This window comes from Trachemys scripta, chromosome 1, assembly GCF_013100865.1.
Source record: "Trachemys scripta elegans isolate TJP31775 chromosome 1, CAS_Tse_1.0, whole genome shotgun sequence".
In the NCBI taxonomy this organism is placed as follows: domain Eukaryota; kingdom Metazoa; phylum Chordata; order Testudines; family Emydidae; genus Trachemys; species Trachemys scripta.
In genome coordinates, this window is record NC_048298.1 from 64160224 (window position 1) to 64176936 (window position 16713).

At 36.0% G+C, this 16713-nt stretch overlaps 1 protein-coding gene across 3 annotated transcripts in view; it reads left to right on the forward strand.

Annotated features, from left to right (window-relative positions):
* CNOT2 (CCR4-NOT transcription complex subunit 2) overlaps positions 1-16713 on the forward strand; it is a 129348-nt gene that overhangs the window by 36231 nt on the left and 76404 nt on the right. Inside the window, exon 2 of one of the 3 annotated variants that reach the window (XM_034771369.1) lies at positions 184-256. The exons of the other annotated variants lie outside the window; for them this stretch is intronic. The gene's annotated coding sequence lies outside the window, so the exon portion shown is untranslated. The remainder of the gene's footprint in view (positions 1-183; positions 257-16713) is intronic. 3 annotated transcript variants of the gene reach the window in all.

Below are 16713 nucleotides of genomic sequence, written 5' to 3' on the forward strand. Positions count from 1 at the left end.
TTCTTATGCACCCTTTTTTCCCCACCCAAGAAACTGAACAGGCATGTAAAAATGTGAACTAAAAGTGTGATTTTTTTTTTTAATTATTATTTTTTTTAAACTTGCAAAACAATGAACTGTCTTACTTGCTCAGGTTCTCAATGTATCTTTACTAATAACTTTATTAATTTACTTCATTTACAGGAAATGTTCTTCAGTCAAAGTTTGCTTACCTCAGCAGAGACAAAAATTTAATGGGCAAAAGTACAGTGTTTAGGTAGGTAGATATTTTCATGGTGTGCTCAAGGTTCTTCTAGGAAGGATTTCCATTGTAATGGAATAGGCTTCAGAATGAAAGATATTGTGCTTTAAAAGTACTGTATGATGGATTCCATAATGAAATGATGAGGAAAGTTTATCTGAAGTGTATTAATGTTGTCAATTAGTTACTCTTCAAATTTACATTTGTTAAATGAGATTACAGAAAGTTCTTCAGAATGTTGTGTGTGTGATTAGTTTATTTCCTTGTGTACCTTTTAACTTGGCAAATATTTTTATTTAATACTTGTACACAAAAGAGACTGTTCTTTTTGACTTTCTAGAATTTGAAATCTAGAACGTGAATTTCCTAATAAGTTATGATAGGAATAGACTTCCTTGACTTATCAGATATTTTTCTACATTTAGCATAGCTGCATGTAGTGGGCTTCATTTAAATAATAAAAGGTTTCTTTTCCAACTTGTCTCTGTAATACTCTTTATTGCTAATAAAAATTACTGTTAAGAGACCACCAATGTGGTTATGAACAGCGGTATGCACAGAAGATAGATGAGGCTTACATTCCATTTTACAGATGTTTTCTTTATATCCTCTTCCAAAACCAACCCAAAACATGAACTAAAGCTTTTTCAAATTAATATTGTCTAGTTTGCAAATATTTATTGGATTCCTTTCCATTTCTTCAGATCAAACAAATCTTACAGGTTAGAAATAGTCCCTGAAAATAGTTTTCATTTAATGCTCATTAAGAAAGAAAGAAAAAAGACAGACCGAAAACATATTTCTTTATAATTATATAGGGTATTTCTTAAGTGGCATTAAATTTAATTCAAATAGGGCTCTACCATTAAAAGTGGAAAGTTTGTTTTGCAAAATGTATGTTTACTTTATACAGTGTTTTCAAAACATTGCAGGGTTTAATAGCATGGTTTTTACACCATGTATCCAATGTAATAATACAATTAAGCATTAATCAGATTATAGCATGACCTAAAGGGAGGGCCTCTATTAAATAAAAAATGAGCTGGTGCTTGCAAATAGAAATTTAAAACTAATTTTGTTAATAATATAATTACTATTTATAATATTAGAATGTAGGAACCTCAATAGATAGCCCCACACAATGAAAACAGGATTTCATATAGGAGCCTCAGAAAAGTAAAATGTCAAATGGTAGGAGAAAATGATCATGTTCATCAAAAGCTGTTAAAACAAATTGAACATGGAAATAACAGAGATGGTGATAAGAACAAGTCCAAACATGTCTTAACTGAATAAGAATCTTAAACAAGACAGCTATATGTAAGAGTTGCCAAATATCAGGAATAACTTGCCTGTTGTAATTTTTTTGTTTTACTTCACACTTTTTGATGAATATTTGTTTAGTTTTAATTGTTGAACAGTTTCAGAAAGTGTTAAAAATTATTTTTCTTTGACTTGCTATCAATACTGTGATGTAGTCTATTGTGCTTAAGTTGTAGCTACTAAAATATGAAGGTGAATCTTGTATACTTCTTTTTCTGTTATCTAGCAGATAATGGCCTTTAACACGATTTCCAGATGGCACACTTGGCTGAGAATTGAAAAACAGACCATGAGCAGAGTAGCTGACACTGTCCAATTACTTCAGAGGGAAACTTACAAGAACTCCTAAATGCCTGTAGCAGAAACGTACTCTTCCCCCAGTTTTCTTAGGTAGACAGAAAAAAAAAAGCCATATGACTTTTACCTTGGTATAAAACTAGGGCTGTCAATTTAATCACAGTTAATTCACGCAATTAGCTCAAAATTAATCACAATTAAAAAAATTATTCGCAGTTTTAATCACACTATTAACCAATAGAATACCAATTGAAATGTATTAAATATTTTTGGATGTCTTCTACGTTCTCAAATATTTTGATTTCAGTTATAACACAGAATACAAAGTATACATTGCTCACGTTATTATTTTTTATTACAAATATTTGCACTGTAAAAATGATAAAAGAAATAGCATTTTTCAATTCCCTTCATACAAGTACTGTAGTGCAATCTCTTTATTGTGAAAGTACAACTTACAAATGTAGATTTTTTTTGTTACATAATTTCACTCAAAAACAAAACCATGCAAAACTTCAGAGCCTACAAGTCCACTCAGTCCTACTTGTTCAGCCAGTTGCTAAGACAAACAAGTTTGTTTACATTTATGGGAGATAATGCTGCCTACTTCTTATTTACAGTGTCACCAGGAAGTGAGAACAGGCATTTGCATGGGACTTTTGTAGCCAGCATTGCAAGGTATTTACGTGCCAGATATGCTAAAATTTGTGTGCATCTTTCTGCTTCGGCCACCGTTCCAGAGCACATGCTTCCATGCTGATGATGCTTATTTGGGGGGGGGGAAGTGTTAAAATTGTGACTCCTTGTGGGAGAATAGTACGTCTCCGGCTCTGTTTTACCTGAATTCTGCCATATATTTCATGTTATTAGTAGTCTCGGATGATGACTCAGCACATGTTCATTTTAAGAACACTTTCGCTGCAGGTTTGACAAAGCGCAAAAAAGGTACCAATGTGAGATTTCTAAAGATAGCTACATTACTCGACCCAAGGTTTAAGAATCTGAAGTGCCTTCCAAAATCTGAGAGGGCCGAGGTGTGGAGTATGCTTTCAGAAGTCTTTCAGAAGAGCAACACTTCGAGGCAGAAACTACAGAACCCATACCACCAAAAAAGAAAATCAGCCTTCTGCTTTTCATTATCTGACTTAGATAATGAAAATGAACATGCGTCCATCCACACTGCTTTGGATTGTTATCAAGCAGAACCCGTCGTCAGCATGGACGCATGTCCCCTGGTATGGTGGTGGGAAGCATGAAGGGACATATGAATCTTTAGCGCATCTGTCATGTAAATATCTTGTGACACCAGCTACAACAGTGCCACGTGAACACCTGTTCTCACTTTCAGGTGACGTGAACAAGAAGTGGACAGCATGATCTCCTACAAATGTAAACAAACTGGTTTGTCTGAGCGATTGGCTGAACAAGAAATAGGTCTGAGTGGACTTTTAGGCTCTAAAGTTTTACATTTGTTTTATTTTTGAATGCAGTTTTTTTGTACATAATTTTACATTTGTAAGTTCAATTTTCGTGATCAGGAGATTGCACTATAGTACTTGTTTTAAATAAATAGTATTTTTCAATTTCTTTGCTACAGTGCAAATATTTGTAATAAAAAATAAATATAAAATGAGCACTGTACACTTTATATTGTAATCAATATATTTGAAAATGTAGAAAACATCCAAAATATTTAAATAAATGGTATTCTATTATTGTTTAACAGCGTGATTAATCACGATGATTTTTTTAATTGCTTGATAGATCTATGTAAAACCAATTGTCTTTTTTTTATGACAGGAGATTGAGAACCTAGAAAGAAATCAGGATATTCTAGGTGTAAATAAAAAAGAATATTATAGGAGGAAAGTCCTGAGCAGACTTCAATAACCGTAATTGTCAAACGTGAAAAATAATGGATAGTAACCAACTTTACTTGTCCAAAAATCTCATTCATTTGGAAGGAAAATTGTGAATTGCTTCTAAGAATGCGGCAGGTAAACAAACCATCCCGGCCTGCCAGGGTGCTTACCCTGGAGGGCCGCGTGCCAAAGGTTGCCGATCCCTGGCTTAGATTTTCTTCACTTCCTATCTTTTCTCTAAGGAGAAGACGTTAGAAGGTAAGGAGGAAAAGAGCAATATCTGAGATACTTGTTTCCTCTTGTTGGCTACAGAGGTGGTATTTCAGGTCTTCTAAATCAAGGATTCTCAGGTTGTTTGAAACCTGTTCATTCCCCCCCCCCTTCATGGCTAGTCCTAGAATGCCTTAAGTTGTTTCAGCCCCAAATCCCAAAATGCTGCACTGTTAAAGTTTACGTGCTATATATGGCCAGTAGAGATGTTGATGGTTTGAATTCTAGATTCGAAGACCAGAAGGGACCACTGTAACCATCTAGTCTGAGCTTCTTCACAAGCCATAGAACTTCCATAAAGGCCATAGAATGTAAATTTGATATTTTTTTTAAATGTGAAAAGTATCCTTTTAAAAAAGTTATTGAATTATGATTTCCCCAGTCCTATATAGTCAGTCTAATTGCTGCAGCTCTTTACAGTTGTAATATTATTTTCTCACTGAGGCTCTATCTATGCATTTATAATGCATTGATCACTGCAATTCTAGGAGCGCTTTTAAAATGAAAACTTAGTCTATAATAAGTATCGTAACCCTAGAAAATAACCTTGGGACCCATGTCGTGGACTTTAACCCAAAGGTTGAGAATCACTGTGGAGACCTCATAGAGCATTTTGATCCTTTCTGTTGCTAAGACCAAAACCAATCAGTTAGCATACAGCCCTAGAATCCACATGTGAGATCTGAACATGATAGCATGAAAATTGAATGCCAACAGTTTAGAAGCTGCTCATTGTGAGTATAAATACCAGTCACAATACTGTCATATTCATTTATTGACTGTTGACAACAGCTTTACTGTTCATAATTAAATGTGGATATAGAGAGTCAATCGTGGATCCTTCCAGATACAGTGAATATAATGCAGCAGAGTTCCTTGCTTTATCCTGATCTGTTGTACCTGAAGTTTCCTAGCTGAAACCTTAGTAAGCATTCCTCTTAAGCTTATTGAGTCATGTAGTTATTTTAACCTCAATGGGGTAAGATCCAAATAGTTATTCCAGCAAGTCCTCAAGAATGTTTTTTTTAGACTTCTCCATAGAGTTTTTATCCACAAACTCTGAGAAGAATTTAATTACGTTCTAGTCTCTAGTATTACATGACTCCTGCTGCAGTCTTCAATTATATCCCAGTATTTTAGTACTTTTGTAGTTGTGGTTCACTCTCACTTATTATGTAAATTGGGGACTGAAGGCATTCAAATATGACATTTCAACCCATCATTAAAGCTACTTTCTACCACCAACCATCCATTGTATTTCTATTTTCTCATTTCAGAATCTCTTATCGCATTTTCACTTTGAGAGCGAGGTTACATTTAATAAGGATTCTTAAATCTGTTTGACTTTTCTTTAGTTATCTAGATAAGGTGGTCCACAGCAGCCCTAAACCCTGCCCAGTTTGGAACACGAACTCAATTCTAAATAGGTCAATAATATGTAAGTAAAATAGACTAAGTAGGTTGACTTGCTGTGCTTGATAAAATCCTAAATCTCTGATAATTTTTGTATTGTGGGGTCATGCCATCCTTGTTGCGCCCTTAAAAATGTTTTCCAGAATTGATTAATCTGTAGGCCTCCTTTCCCTCAATCCAAATGAATACTCTTAGAGATAACACTCATTATCCTTTCTTCATTTAATCAGTGGGGGGGGGGGGGGTCCTACATCCTGCGACAGACTTTTCTATCTCTGTGGGATAACTCACCCCAAAATGCTGAGATTGTGTACCTTCTGTCCCCAAACAGTTCTGTTATTTGGCAATTCTGAATTTTTCAAATCATAAAACTTAATTTTGGTGCTTCAAATCCAGCAATTTGGGTGAATTTCCAGACATGGATTTGGGTATCTTGTTTTTCTTTGGATGTGTGCAAGTAAGAAAGATTTGTAATATATAAACATAATAGCTTGACAGTTTTTGTTACTTTTAAAATATTTCTTCATTTTTTGCATGCATTCCATGCAGTGATTAACAAAGCACTAGAAACATCAAGATACAGTTTTGAATATGTTTAGGTTTTGCAGTTAACTTCTAAATACTGTGAAGTGTTCCTGCATAGAATGTTTGCATGCACATCATATGACAGAGCACTGTATTTTGCCATTAATACATTTTCTATTAAATAGGTTTTTGTTGTTGGCAAGAAAGGGTTAATGACAGAAATATATTAATTTAACAGTTCAGTCAGAAACTTATTGCACTATAGATGGTAAAAACTATTTAAAAACCTTATTATAGTTAAGCAAAGAATCTAAGCACAGTATATATACTGTCTTCAGCATTTGTACATGTATTTGCCAATTCAGTTTCTCATTGGAAAGCTATGTATTGTACATAGTTTGAGAAACTGAATTGTATCAATAGATATTTTCTAAAATTGACAGTTTTTTATATTGTATGCATACACCAGGTGAAGGTGATAGAGGTATTGATAAATTGCAGAGCCCTGTGATAAATACTTTTTACTATGCATCTGTCACCAGCTCATCTGTCCCTCTGCTCACTAAGGGCTTGTCTACACATGAAAGTGAATTTAGATTAAGGGAGGGAGCGAATTTAAAGTGTAATAGTTGTTATTCCTGAATAACTGCATGTCCGGATGCTCTTCTTCCGGAATAAGTGTGTCCACGCTTGAAGATACTGAGAAATCATTATTCCAGAATAGCTATTCTGAAATAACACCATGTGTAGACAAGTCCTAATACAGCTCCCCTGAGTCTTACTTTAGAATTCTGAAATGTGCCAGAGAAATTTTTTCTCCTCTATCCAAAACTACACTTTCTTAGGTAGGATTTACTGCCTGGAGCTACTGCTTTTCTTCATCCCAAAATGTCACAACTTTGAAGAATGATATCTCATGGTCTTGCAGGGTGAGAAACAGGTACACTGTATCATTAGGAAGGGGAGTTTTTCCAGCACTCATTTCAAGCCCCAGAAAGACCTGAGAAAGAGCCCTGCAAATCTGCGGATATTCACGGACCATGTTTGTGGATTGGATACAGATAAAAATTTTGCCTTGCCGCAGGGCTCAGAGAATCTGACTTTAAGGGTGGAGTGACTTAAATTTAATTTGCTTGATTTCTTTCTTTAATTCAAATCACTGATATAAATCAGGTTGACACTTTGTAAAATTAATTTGAACACCTGTGCTATTGCAACTTTAAAAATGCATTTATAATTTAATATCTTACACATTATCATCTAAAGTGCCACTATTGGTAAGGTGGTGTATTTTAATTTTATAAAACAGCTGTAGGCAAACTATTATTAAAGGCCTTGAGCCTGCAAACTCTTAAGCAGTTTATTCACATGAATAATTCCTTTGACTTTAATGGCACTATTCATGTGCTTTAAAGCACGTGCATAAGTATAGCATCGGGGTAAAATTTTATTTTTTATTAAAAAATGTTTTCTTAGTGGCTTAAAATCATTGTTCAAAACAAAATTGCTTCGAGTGAACAATGAAAAGTTATTTAGACTTTTAGTATATTAACAGAGTTATTGTGAATTTCTATCATTTTCAAATACAGGTCTAGGAGCTTAACTGAGGAATTTTCAAAGCACCTAAATGATTTAGGAGCAGACATATTCACTTCAAATTGCAAACCCTGATGGAGTACAGCTTGGTTGAAGCATTCATATCATCTTTCTTGATTTATGGGCTTTCAGTATATTGGACAAGAGTGTTTGTTTGGTTGATAATGTAGTACAGGTTATTTGCCTATCAATGTTGTGGTTGAATTGTGGTGTTCTCACATTAAAGATGTTAGTGATGCCCTGACATGGCTTTATTCGTTATAGAGGAGAATTTAAGTCTGAAACTTCTTGGTAGAAAATGAAATATAAAAGTCTTAATTCAAAAAATAATTAGCAAACTAATTTTAAATAGTACAAAACACTCTCATGAGCAATTTAAGAGTATATTAAACTAACATTGCTTAAATTTAAGTTCGTTTATTTTTAAGATCATTTTTATCCACATTGCTTGAGGCTACATCTACACTACGGGGGGGGGGGTCGATTTAAGATAGGTCAAATTCAGCTACGCTATTCGCATAGCTGAATTTGCGTATCGGAGCCGACTTACCCCGCTGTAGGGACGGTGGCAAAATCGACCTCTGCGGCTTCCCGTTGACGGCGCTTACTCCCACCTCCGCTGGTGGAGTAAGAGCGTCGATTCGGGGATCGATTGTCGCATCCTGACGGGACGCGATAAATCGATCCCCGAGAGGTCGATTTCTACCCACCGATTCTGGCGGGTAGTGTAGACCTAGCCTTAGATGTGACCTGTTTAGATGTAGAAAAGGTATTTTCTCTCATCTTTGTTTTATGGCTTCCACTGAGCCCTGTACAGTTGAAATCAGAGCTAAGGCAGCCTAGCTTTACTGGCAGAAGGTTACAATAAATAATCCCAAGAATGTTTAGAATTTTATAAAGCACCCTAAAATATCTCTCCTGTAAAATGTGTAACACGTTTTAGGGTGGGTGAGTGGGTTTGTGTGTGTGTATGTATGTGTGTTGATCAGCAATATAGCATTGCCAAAATTCCATGTAAATGAAAACCAAATACAACTTATATGTAAGTGAAAAAAAGTTGCACATTTTGTGAAGCAATTTCCAAAATACTATAAAATGTATAAGCATGTAGCATTTGTGTTGGCTACATGTAATTACTGCAGGACTGTAATAATAAAGCTAGATGTGCACTATTAAGGCTTAGCCAAAGCTGATGGGATTACAGACCCTTTGAAAGTAAATAATTAGTTTTGAGGTAAATTAATGCAAGTAAAATTTCAGGGTGTGGACTCTTAATGATAGTGGCATAGGAAAGCGGTGATTACTGTACTGTTTGAAGGTATTACACAGTAGCAATGAACTAGTTTAATTTTTTTCAAATATACAAGAGAGAATGTACAATAAATGCAGGAAGCTCAATTCTTCCCTTTGCCTACAAGCCATTTATGTGTGTCATACTGAGATCTTTTTAGATGTAAAAATCAATCTGTTGGTCTTTAAGGTGCCACCAGACTCCTTGTTGTTTTTGAGATCTTTTTGTAAATCACTAAGGGCCTGATCCTGAACAGGGGTCTGCTGATTGAGTCAGCTACAGGATCAGTTCCCCAATTGGTTTGATCAGGAATGTGAAGTGTAAAGAAAAACCTTGAACTCAGACTTCTATGCCGATCATTTACTTTTAAGCTGTCTTAAATAATTAACTGATTTTCGCTTAAAATTATCGCCATGCACTCGTGAGAGAGATTTAAGATTATAGAAATATTCCTGTTATGTTGTTACTAGAAGAAAATAAGGAATTAAAAGTATTTAAAAGGTGATGAAATATGTACATTGTTTGCCACTAATGCAGACTGTTGGGTGTTCCTCCCTTGTTCCTGGAAAGGGATAGTCAATCATGCTCTTTGCTTTTCTGCAAGCCCCTAGCTCAGTGGTCCCCAAACTGTGGGGCACAGCCCACTATGGGGCCACACAGGAACATTTGGGTGTGGCGGGGCCTGGGCCAGTGGGGATGGGGAGGAAGCGCCACCCAACCCCGCTTTGTCCTCAGCTCTGCTCCTGCCAGCCCCGACCAGGCTGCAGCCGTGGCTCTGTTCCTGGCCCTGGCATCAGCCCAGCCTCTGCCCCCTTACCCTGTCCAGGCCCCCAATCCCCTGGGAGCCGCGGCCCTGCTCCCAGCCACAGTTCCCAACAAGAGTAAGGGGGGTGACGTGAAAAATATGGGGACCACTGCTCTAGCAACTTCCTGCAACTCTCTGGAGAAGCAGTAACATAGTTTCAGAAATAATATTGCTATTTTAGTAATGAAATCTAAGCAAGTGCAAAAGAGAACTCAAACAGACAATTGCTATTAAGGAAGGAAACGTTGGATTTTTTTTTTTTATGGCAACACCTTTACAAGTCCAATTTTGGATCCTTTTACTTGACCTGAGATTAGTTTCCGTTTTTATAAGTGGTATAAGCATAAGCCACATTGAATTCTTTGACCTGTAGATATCCTGAACCAATCAGTTTGGGAACCAGAAGTTCAAATAATATATTTTGGACTGGTAAAAACACACTTTTTCATCTTTAAATGATCTTTGATTTTTTAAAAAAAAAACTTTAAAAGTTAAGGTTTTTTTTTATGAACTAGTATATTTTCCCACTAATTATCCTGAACATCATACTTATCCTGACTGGGAAAGAAGTATCTAATATTTTGGGTTTCCCCCATAGAAGAATCTATCTTGAATGTTTTAGACGCAACAAATCCTGCATCTTGGCAGGGGATTAGACTAGATGACCCTTGCTTAACTGTAAATATGGCATTGTACGATAGCCTAGAGAATAATTTTGCTAATTGTTGTTCTGAGGCAATATAAACACTTGGATAAAGGTTTTATCACAGTTACAAGAGCAACACAATGTCCTGGGTCTTTATCTTATCAATGTACATCCTATTTAAGTGTGCGCTTGCAGGCTGTCATACAGAGTAGTCCAATATAACAACTCCAAGAGATAATCTCTCTACAGAATTCAGTAACATGACACATTGTGAAAATAGGAACCTATGCATTCCTTTTGTAGCGTCACTTTGTTTATGTGGTAGATCAGGGTGGATAAAAATCAATGATTTTTTTTAAAAAAAAAAAAAAAAAAAAAGTGTTTGTGACTAGTGATTTAAATCAAATCCACCCTGTGGTAGTTATTGGAAGAAGAGGTAGTCTTGTATTTAGGAACAGACAATCAATCAGTCTGCCAGGCTTTTGCAGGGTGGATTTGATTTAAATCACTAGTCAGGAAGACTCTATTTAATCATGGATTTCTACATAAAAGTGCATTTTTGTTGGTTGTTATAACTTTAATACATATTCTTCAGAACTCAGAGATAGATGTAGGTTTCATTTTTAGAAGATACACGTTATACATTTTTAAAGTGATTTATTTTGAAAACTTTTCAGGTTCGTTTGGGACAGCTATATCAGAAAATGAATGATTGTTTGGTTATTTCATTTACCAAAGGTAATTGAAGCAGATATTTATGAAGTCATTGGGAGGTGAACTATCACCAATTCAACAGGTTAATCATTAATATTTAGAGGATTTTCTTGGCATGCTGTATTAGGAGGAGAACATCACCAGACAGACCTTTAAATTGTTTTATTTAACTAAAACAACAACGTTATGTATTCTGGATTTTTTTTCTTCAACAGCAAACATATAATATTTTAACAAAACAAGCATTTGAATTTAGTTAAACATTCAAGTTTTTTTTTAAAAATCAGGTTTGTTTTTGTTAAAATTGTTTTTAACTAAGATAGTTAAATGAAATATAAAAAAAAAATTTAAATTGACTGTGTCAGCCAGATCAACATGAGAAACTTAAAATATTGGCTTCTTCATCTAACTCAGTAGTCTTCACCTTCATTTTCCTGTTTGTTCATAATCTGGAAAAGAAAAACAAGCTTTCCTGCTTTTTCAGGTCTCAAACGATTTCTTAATTTGGAATGAATTAGTCCAAAGGAAGACAATATTCTTTCTACACTGGCAGAAGAAGCTACCGCTGTTAAAAGTGAGATTATCACTTCAACAGTCTCTGAATCCAAGCGCTTAAGTGACTTCCACCAGTTCACTGGTGTGACTTTCTTTAAAACATTATCAGCAAACATATATTTCTTGAATGGTTCACCCTTAGCTATGAAGTTTATTATAGTTGGCATTATGGAGTGATGGTTGCTGGATGTCCATGTCATAGCCGCCAACTCTTCGGCAGTTAAGGTTTGACCCTGGTACCGCATATTGAGAATATTTGCAAGAAAATGAGCTGGAAATAGTGCTTGTTTCATTATTTTTTTTTAATGCTTGTAATTTAACTCTGCATATTTCTCTTTTTAAGATCTCACTCAGTTCCTTCCAAATTTCAACAGCGTCAGCAATAAAACAGCTATTTCCCTGCACTTTGTTCAAGGCTACAGAAATAGGCTTCAGGGTACTCACCATGTGTTCACCATTTCTCTTAAGCCCAATGTTGAAAACTTTGGCTGTGACTGTGCCATCTATTTTTTCCATAATTTTGTTCACAAACTGTCATCAGGTTAGGCCATTTCTTGATATAGTGCTCAAAACAGTCCGCTACTGAGTTCCATCACATGTCTTGTGGGAGAGTTAGCGTGGTTCCTCCCACTTTTTTCAGAGCAGCTGCTGCAAAGTGGTTGTTACTGAAGTATTTTGCAATTTCAACAACAATGGCCTTTATTTCTGGAACACTGAAGGCTTTGGCTAGGAAGTGGATCAAATGAGCACTGCAACCGTTTGTTACTAGCTTTGGACTCTTTGCTCTCTTCTAAATAATTTCTTTTTATCTTGGATACATTTGCAGCATTGTCTGTGACCAAGCTGCGTACTAGACATTTGAATTTTTTTTCAGTTTGTTATAGCTTTTACTGCTACTTCTTGTGTGTGTTCTGCTGTGTGTGCATTTCCTGATGTACCAATTGTTTCTGTAAGGAAGACATTCCCTTCTTCTGTTGTCACACAAGTACATACAGGATCATTGTGGACATTGCTCCAACCATCAAGACTCAGGATAAAAATTTTACCCTCTAGACCTTTTGCACACTGCTCAATTTCTCTTTCATACACTTTATCCAGCAATTTGCCTGCGACATTTGCTCTTTTGGGTGGACTGTCTTAATGACTGAACCATGTTAATGAATTGTGGGTTCTCAATCATACGAAAAGGAGAGTTTGTTGCATAAAGAAACTGGGCAAATTTTTCATCAATAACCTCTTTTTGTAATCTGCTGGTTCTTATCGCAAATTTATCTATGGTGGTTTCTGGATGATGGAGGGTTGTTTTTTTTTTCCTTTTTGCAACAGGTGTTAATACTGTGGCTATGTGACATACATGATGTGACTGAAACACTATCATTGGCAGATAAGTGTGAAACGATAGAAAATGATGGTGATCTTGAAGGTGGATAGTCTTCAGAATCCTGTATGTTGAGGATGGATTCTCTCCTAAACAAAATAAGTCAATAAAGTTATTTAATGATTATTGCCATACTGCTCATTTAGTATTACTCATTGAATTCACTGATACTCAGTTTAAAGGTGAAATTGTAAAAGGAAGATCTGCCTATTTCAGCTATTTATTTTTTATCACAACTGCATCTAAAATAATAGTACCATAGAATAACAACTATATTTTTTGCTCAAACATGAGAATTCAAGAATAGTCCAGAAGGAAGACAGGCAGTCCTTGAGAAAGAAGTATGAAATAAAAAAGTTTACCAACCAGAAGATCCTGCATGTTCAGACATGTTCCTTTCATCATCTTCAATGCAGCTTCCTCCTGAGAAGGAACACTTCTCATGATGTTGTTGTTGTTGTTTTATTCAGGCAACCAGGCCTTGCATTTCTTTGTTGCACTGTTTGCATTTTGCACGCATGCCTGTCTTACCCACAGGTAGAGGATCTTCATTAAAATATTCCCAAACTGTGTCTCTTTTACAGCCTGCTGCAATTATAGGTTTTCCCTTCTAGTGAGAGACTGGTATGGTAGATCTCAAATCAATGAAGGCTACACTCGGAAAGACCTCAAGACTTCTGGAATATGCTGCTCAAACAGTTTCACTTTTGTTTCTACTATCTGTCTTTCCCTTCTCACCTTTCTCTCCAGACTTATTCTCCTTGTTCAGATCTATTCCGCCTCCAACCATCTTCTATTCATTAAACTTTTTGAAATTTTGCACTTTTAGAGAGAGGTAAGGGATTGACTCTGTGTACACAAATTTGCAGAGGGACAATAGGGTTGAGGTCTGTTATTTCTCACCTCTGTTTATTCATTAGTTTGTTTATAAACATTTTTGCTGTTAACAAGCATATTATCTCTGGAGACACAAATCCACAGTTTGAGAACTGCAAAATTGAGCATCTCTGATGGTATCTTCTAGACTGAGCACTTAGTCCCATTGGGTAGATAGAAAGAATAACCTAAATATACAGAAGCCTTTGAAACCTCATAAAATTGGGTCTCTAATCCATGAACTATTGGAATTCATTTACAAAACCTTTCTTAAACATTACATGAATATATTGTGTCATGCTATAGAATTAGAATTTATAATCCCTATTCCATGATGAGATACATTATAGCTCAAAGATCGTTGTAATTAAAATATCATTAGTTTTTTTTTCCTCAAAAAGCATTTTCTCAAAAACATCTGATTTAAATAAAACATTTTTTTTTTAAAAAATCATTGATTTTTATCCACCCTGGGCTTTTGGAAAGCACATTTTGGATGAAGCACTACACAAGCATCCTTGTCCTCAAGAAAAGAGGCACTACCCTAATATCTTGCAGGATTTGAGACGTCTCCACAGTGTTGTATAGAGTCCAAAGTTGCTCAGCTGGGAAAGCCACCATTCTAGTTACTCAGGAATTCTTTATAGAATTATGATGCTGTGGTTCCCAGCTTCTTCAAGAGTACAAGATGTGATTCACTCAGGGCTATTCTACTAAGTGGGTAGGTGTTTCTTCATTCTTGAAAACAGTCTCCTAAATTAGACCAAGCTAAATCCTCAGTTGCTACTTTAGTCTCATCTTGGTTCTTAGAGAGCTTTGTGAATTCTTGCCTTTTAATTTTTTGTTTCGAATTCTGTTCCACAAGGAACTTTCCTAATAGCTGTTGCTTTTCCCAGACAAGTGACCAAACTGCAGGGGTTTTCACAGTTGATGCATATTTACTTTTCCACTAAGAGTTGTCTGTGCTACCTTCATGTCCATCCTCCCCCCCCCCCACTTTATCTACACTGAGAAATGAGACTTTCCAAATTTCTGTGACACCTTAAAGTTGAAAGGGAGCTTGTCACGGTCTCCAAGTACACAGTGATCTCTCTGTCTGCACAGAACAGATAAAAATACAAACTCAAAAGTTGCATGTTTTATTACTACGGTTTGAAGGAATCAGCCAAATCCTGAGGCATTTTGATTTGCACTAGTAATGTGCATACACCTCTTTATATTATGGTGGTATATTAAGTTACAGAAATTCTATGTCATGGATAGAAAATGGCTCACTATGAAGTTTGTAGGCTCATTTTGGACTGAGATATGAGAAACCTCAGAGCAGTATCACAAATTGTTCACCAGGTGATCTGTTAACATTTTCCAGCCACTGGGCATTGCAACATTGGCCTGGGGACATTGGCAAGAGTACATTTATGATGGTTCATTAAACCAGTGCATATCTTTATAAGGAAAATAGGTTGTTGAGTTCATACCCTGGTCATCATTCAGCACATTTTCCCCTTTCCTATCTTAGCAGTCGTCTCTGTAGCCTCTTTTCCCCCTCTCCATATCACGTATAGAGAGAGCAACAACTAGTCAGAAACCCAGTCTGTCTTGCTTGCTACGCAGTTACAGAATAACATATTTCCTATGTGTTAAGTATTCCCTGGGCTTTGGTTACATCAGTACAAATGCTCTCCCAGGTATATATTGTAGGATGCAGAGTGCTGTTGAATTTGTAGGATTAACAGCTGTAGGCTAACAGATATTTTTTTTCAGATGTGGAAAGGGCACTACTGGAGGCTATTGTGAGTAGGAGAAAGTAATACATGAAGAAGTTTTGAGCTGTGATTAGCTTCCGTCTGGATTAATGACTGAAGAAGAATTGCTTCTCCTATTGCACTGGTGTAATAAGGTTACAGAAAATTCACTGGTGGTAGACTTATTTTTCAGTGATGGTAACAGTGAGTTTAAACTCTGGAATGCAAAACTCTAGCTAACACTTCGCAGTTTGGCTCGCAGTTGTTCGTTCTGTAGGTGAAGGTAAAGTCTTGTTTAGATCAGTGTAGTGCTGCCAGAAATGTTAATGAGACAAACACTTAAATGGCAGTACAATCCAGATTTACCTTTTTTCCTGAAACAAAAATCTTATGTAAGGAGCTTTCTTGTTCCAAGACTTGTCAGTGTTCATGTGGCTGGAAACAGACTATTTAAAGCAATAGATTACTCCTGATTTATGAAGAATTTATTGCCCTACACAAAGCAGCAGAGGGTCCTGTGGCACCTTTAAGACTAACAGAAGTATTGGGAGCATAAGCTTTCGTGGGTAAGAACCTCACTTCTTCAGATGCAAGTAATGAAAATTTCCAGAGGCAGGTATAAATCAGTATGGAGATAACAAGGTTAGTTCAATCAGGGAGGGTGAGGTGCTCTGCTAGCAGTTGAGGTGTGAACACCAAGGGAGGAGAAACTGCTTCTGTAGTTGGATAGCCATTCACAGTCTTTGTTTAATCCTGATCTGATGGTGTCAAATTTGCAAATGAATTGGAAATTATACCTGCCTCTGGAAATTTCCATTACTTGCATCTGAAGAAGTGAGGTTCTTACCCATGAAAGCTTATGCTCCCAATACTTCTGTTAGTCTTAAAGGTGCCACAGGACCCTCTGTCTTTTTTTGTAAAAAAACTGTATAGGGCAAGTATCAGAGGGGTAGCCGTGTTAGTCTGAATCTGTAAAAAGCAAAAATCTTGTATCTGAACATAATAATAAAATATAGTTGTATTTCATTATATGCAATAGACTATATTAAAAAAAATGTACAAATTCCTCATCTTGATGCTTTGTTAAAAATATGTGGACAATTACATCATTACAAACAAAAATTAATAGACTCTTTTAGTTTGACTTTGAGAATTGCCCCTTTTCTACTTTGTGTG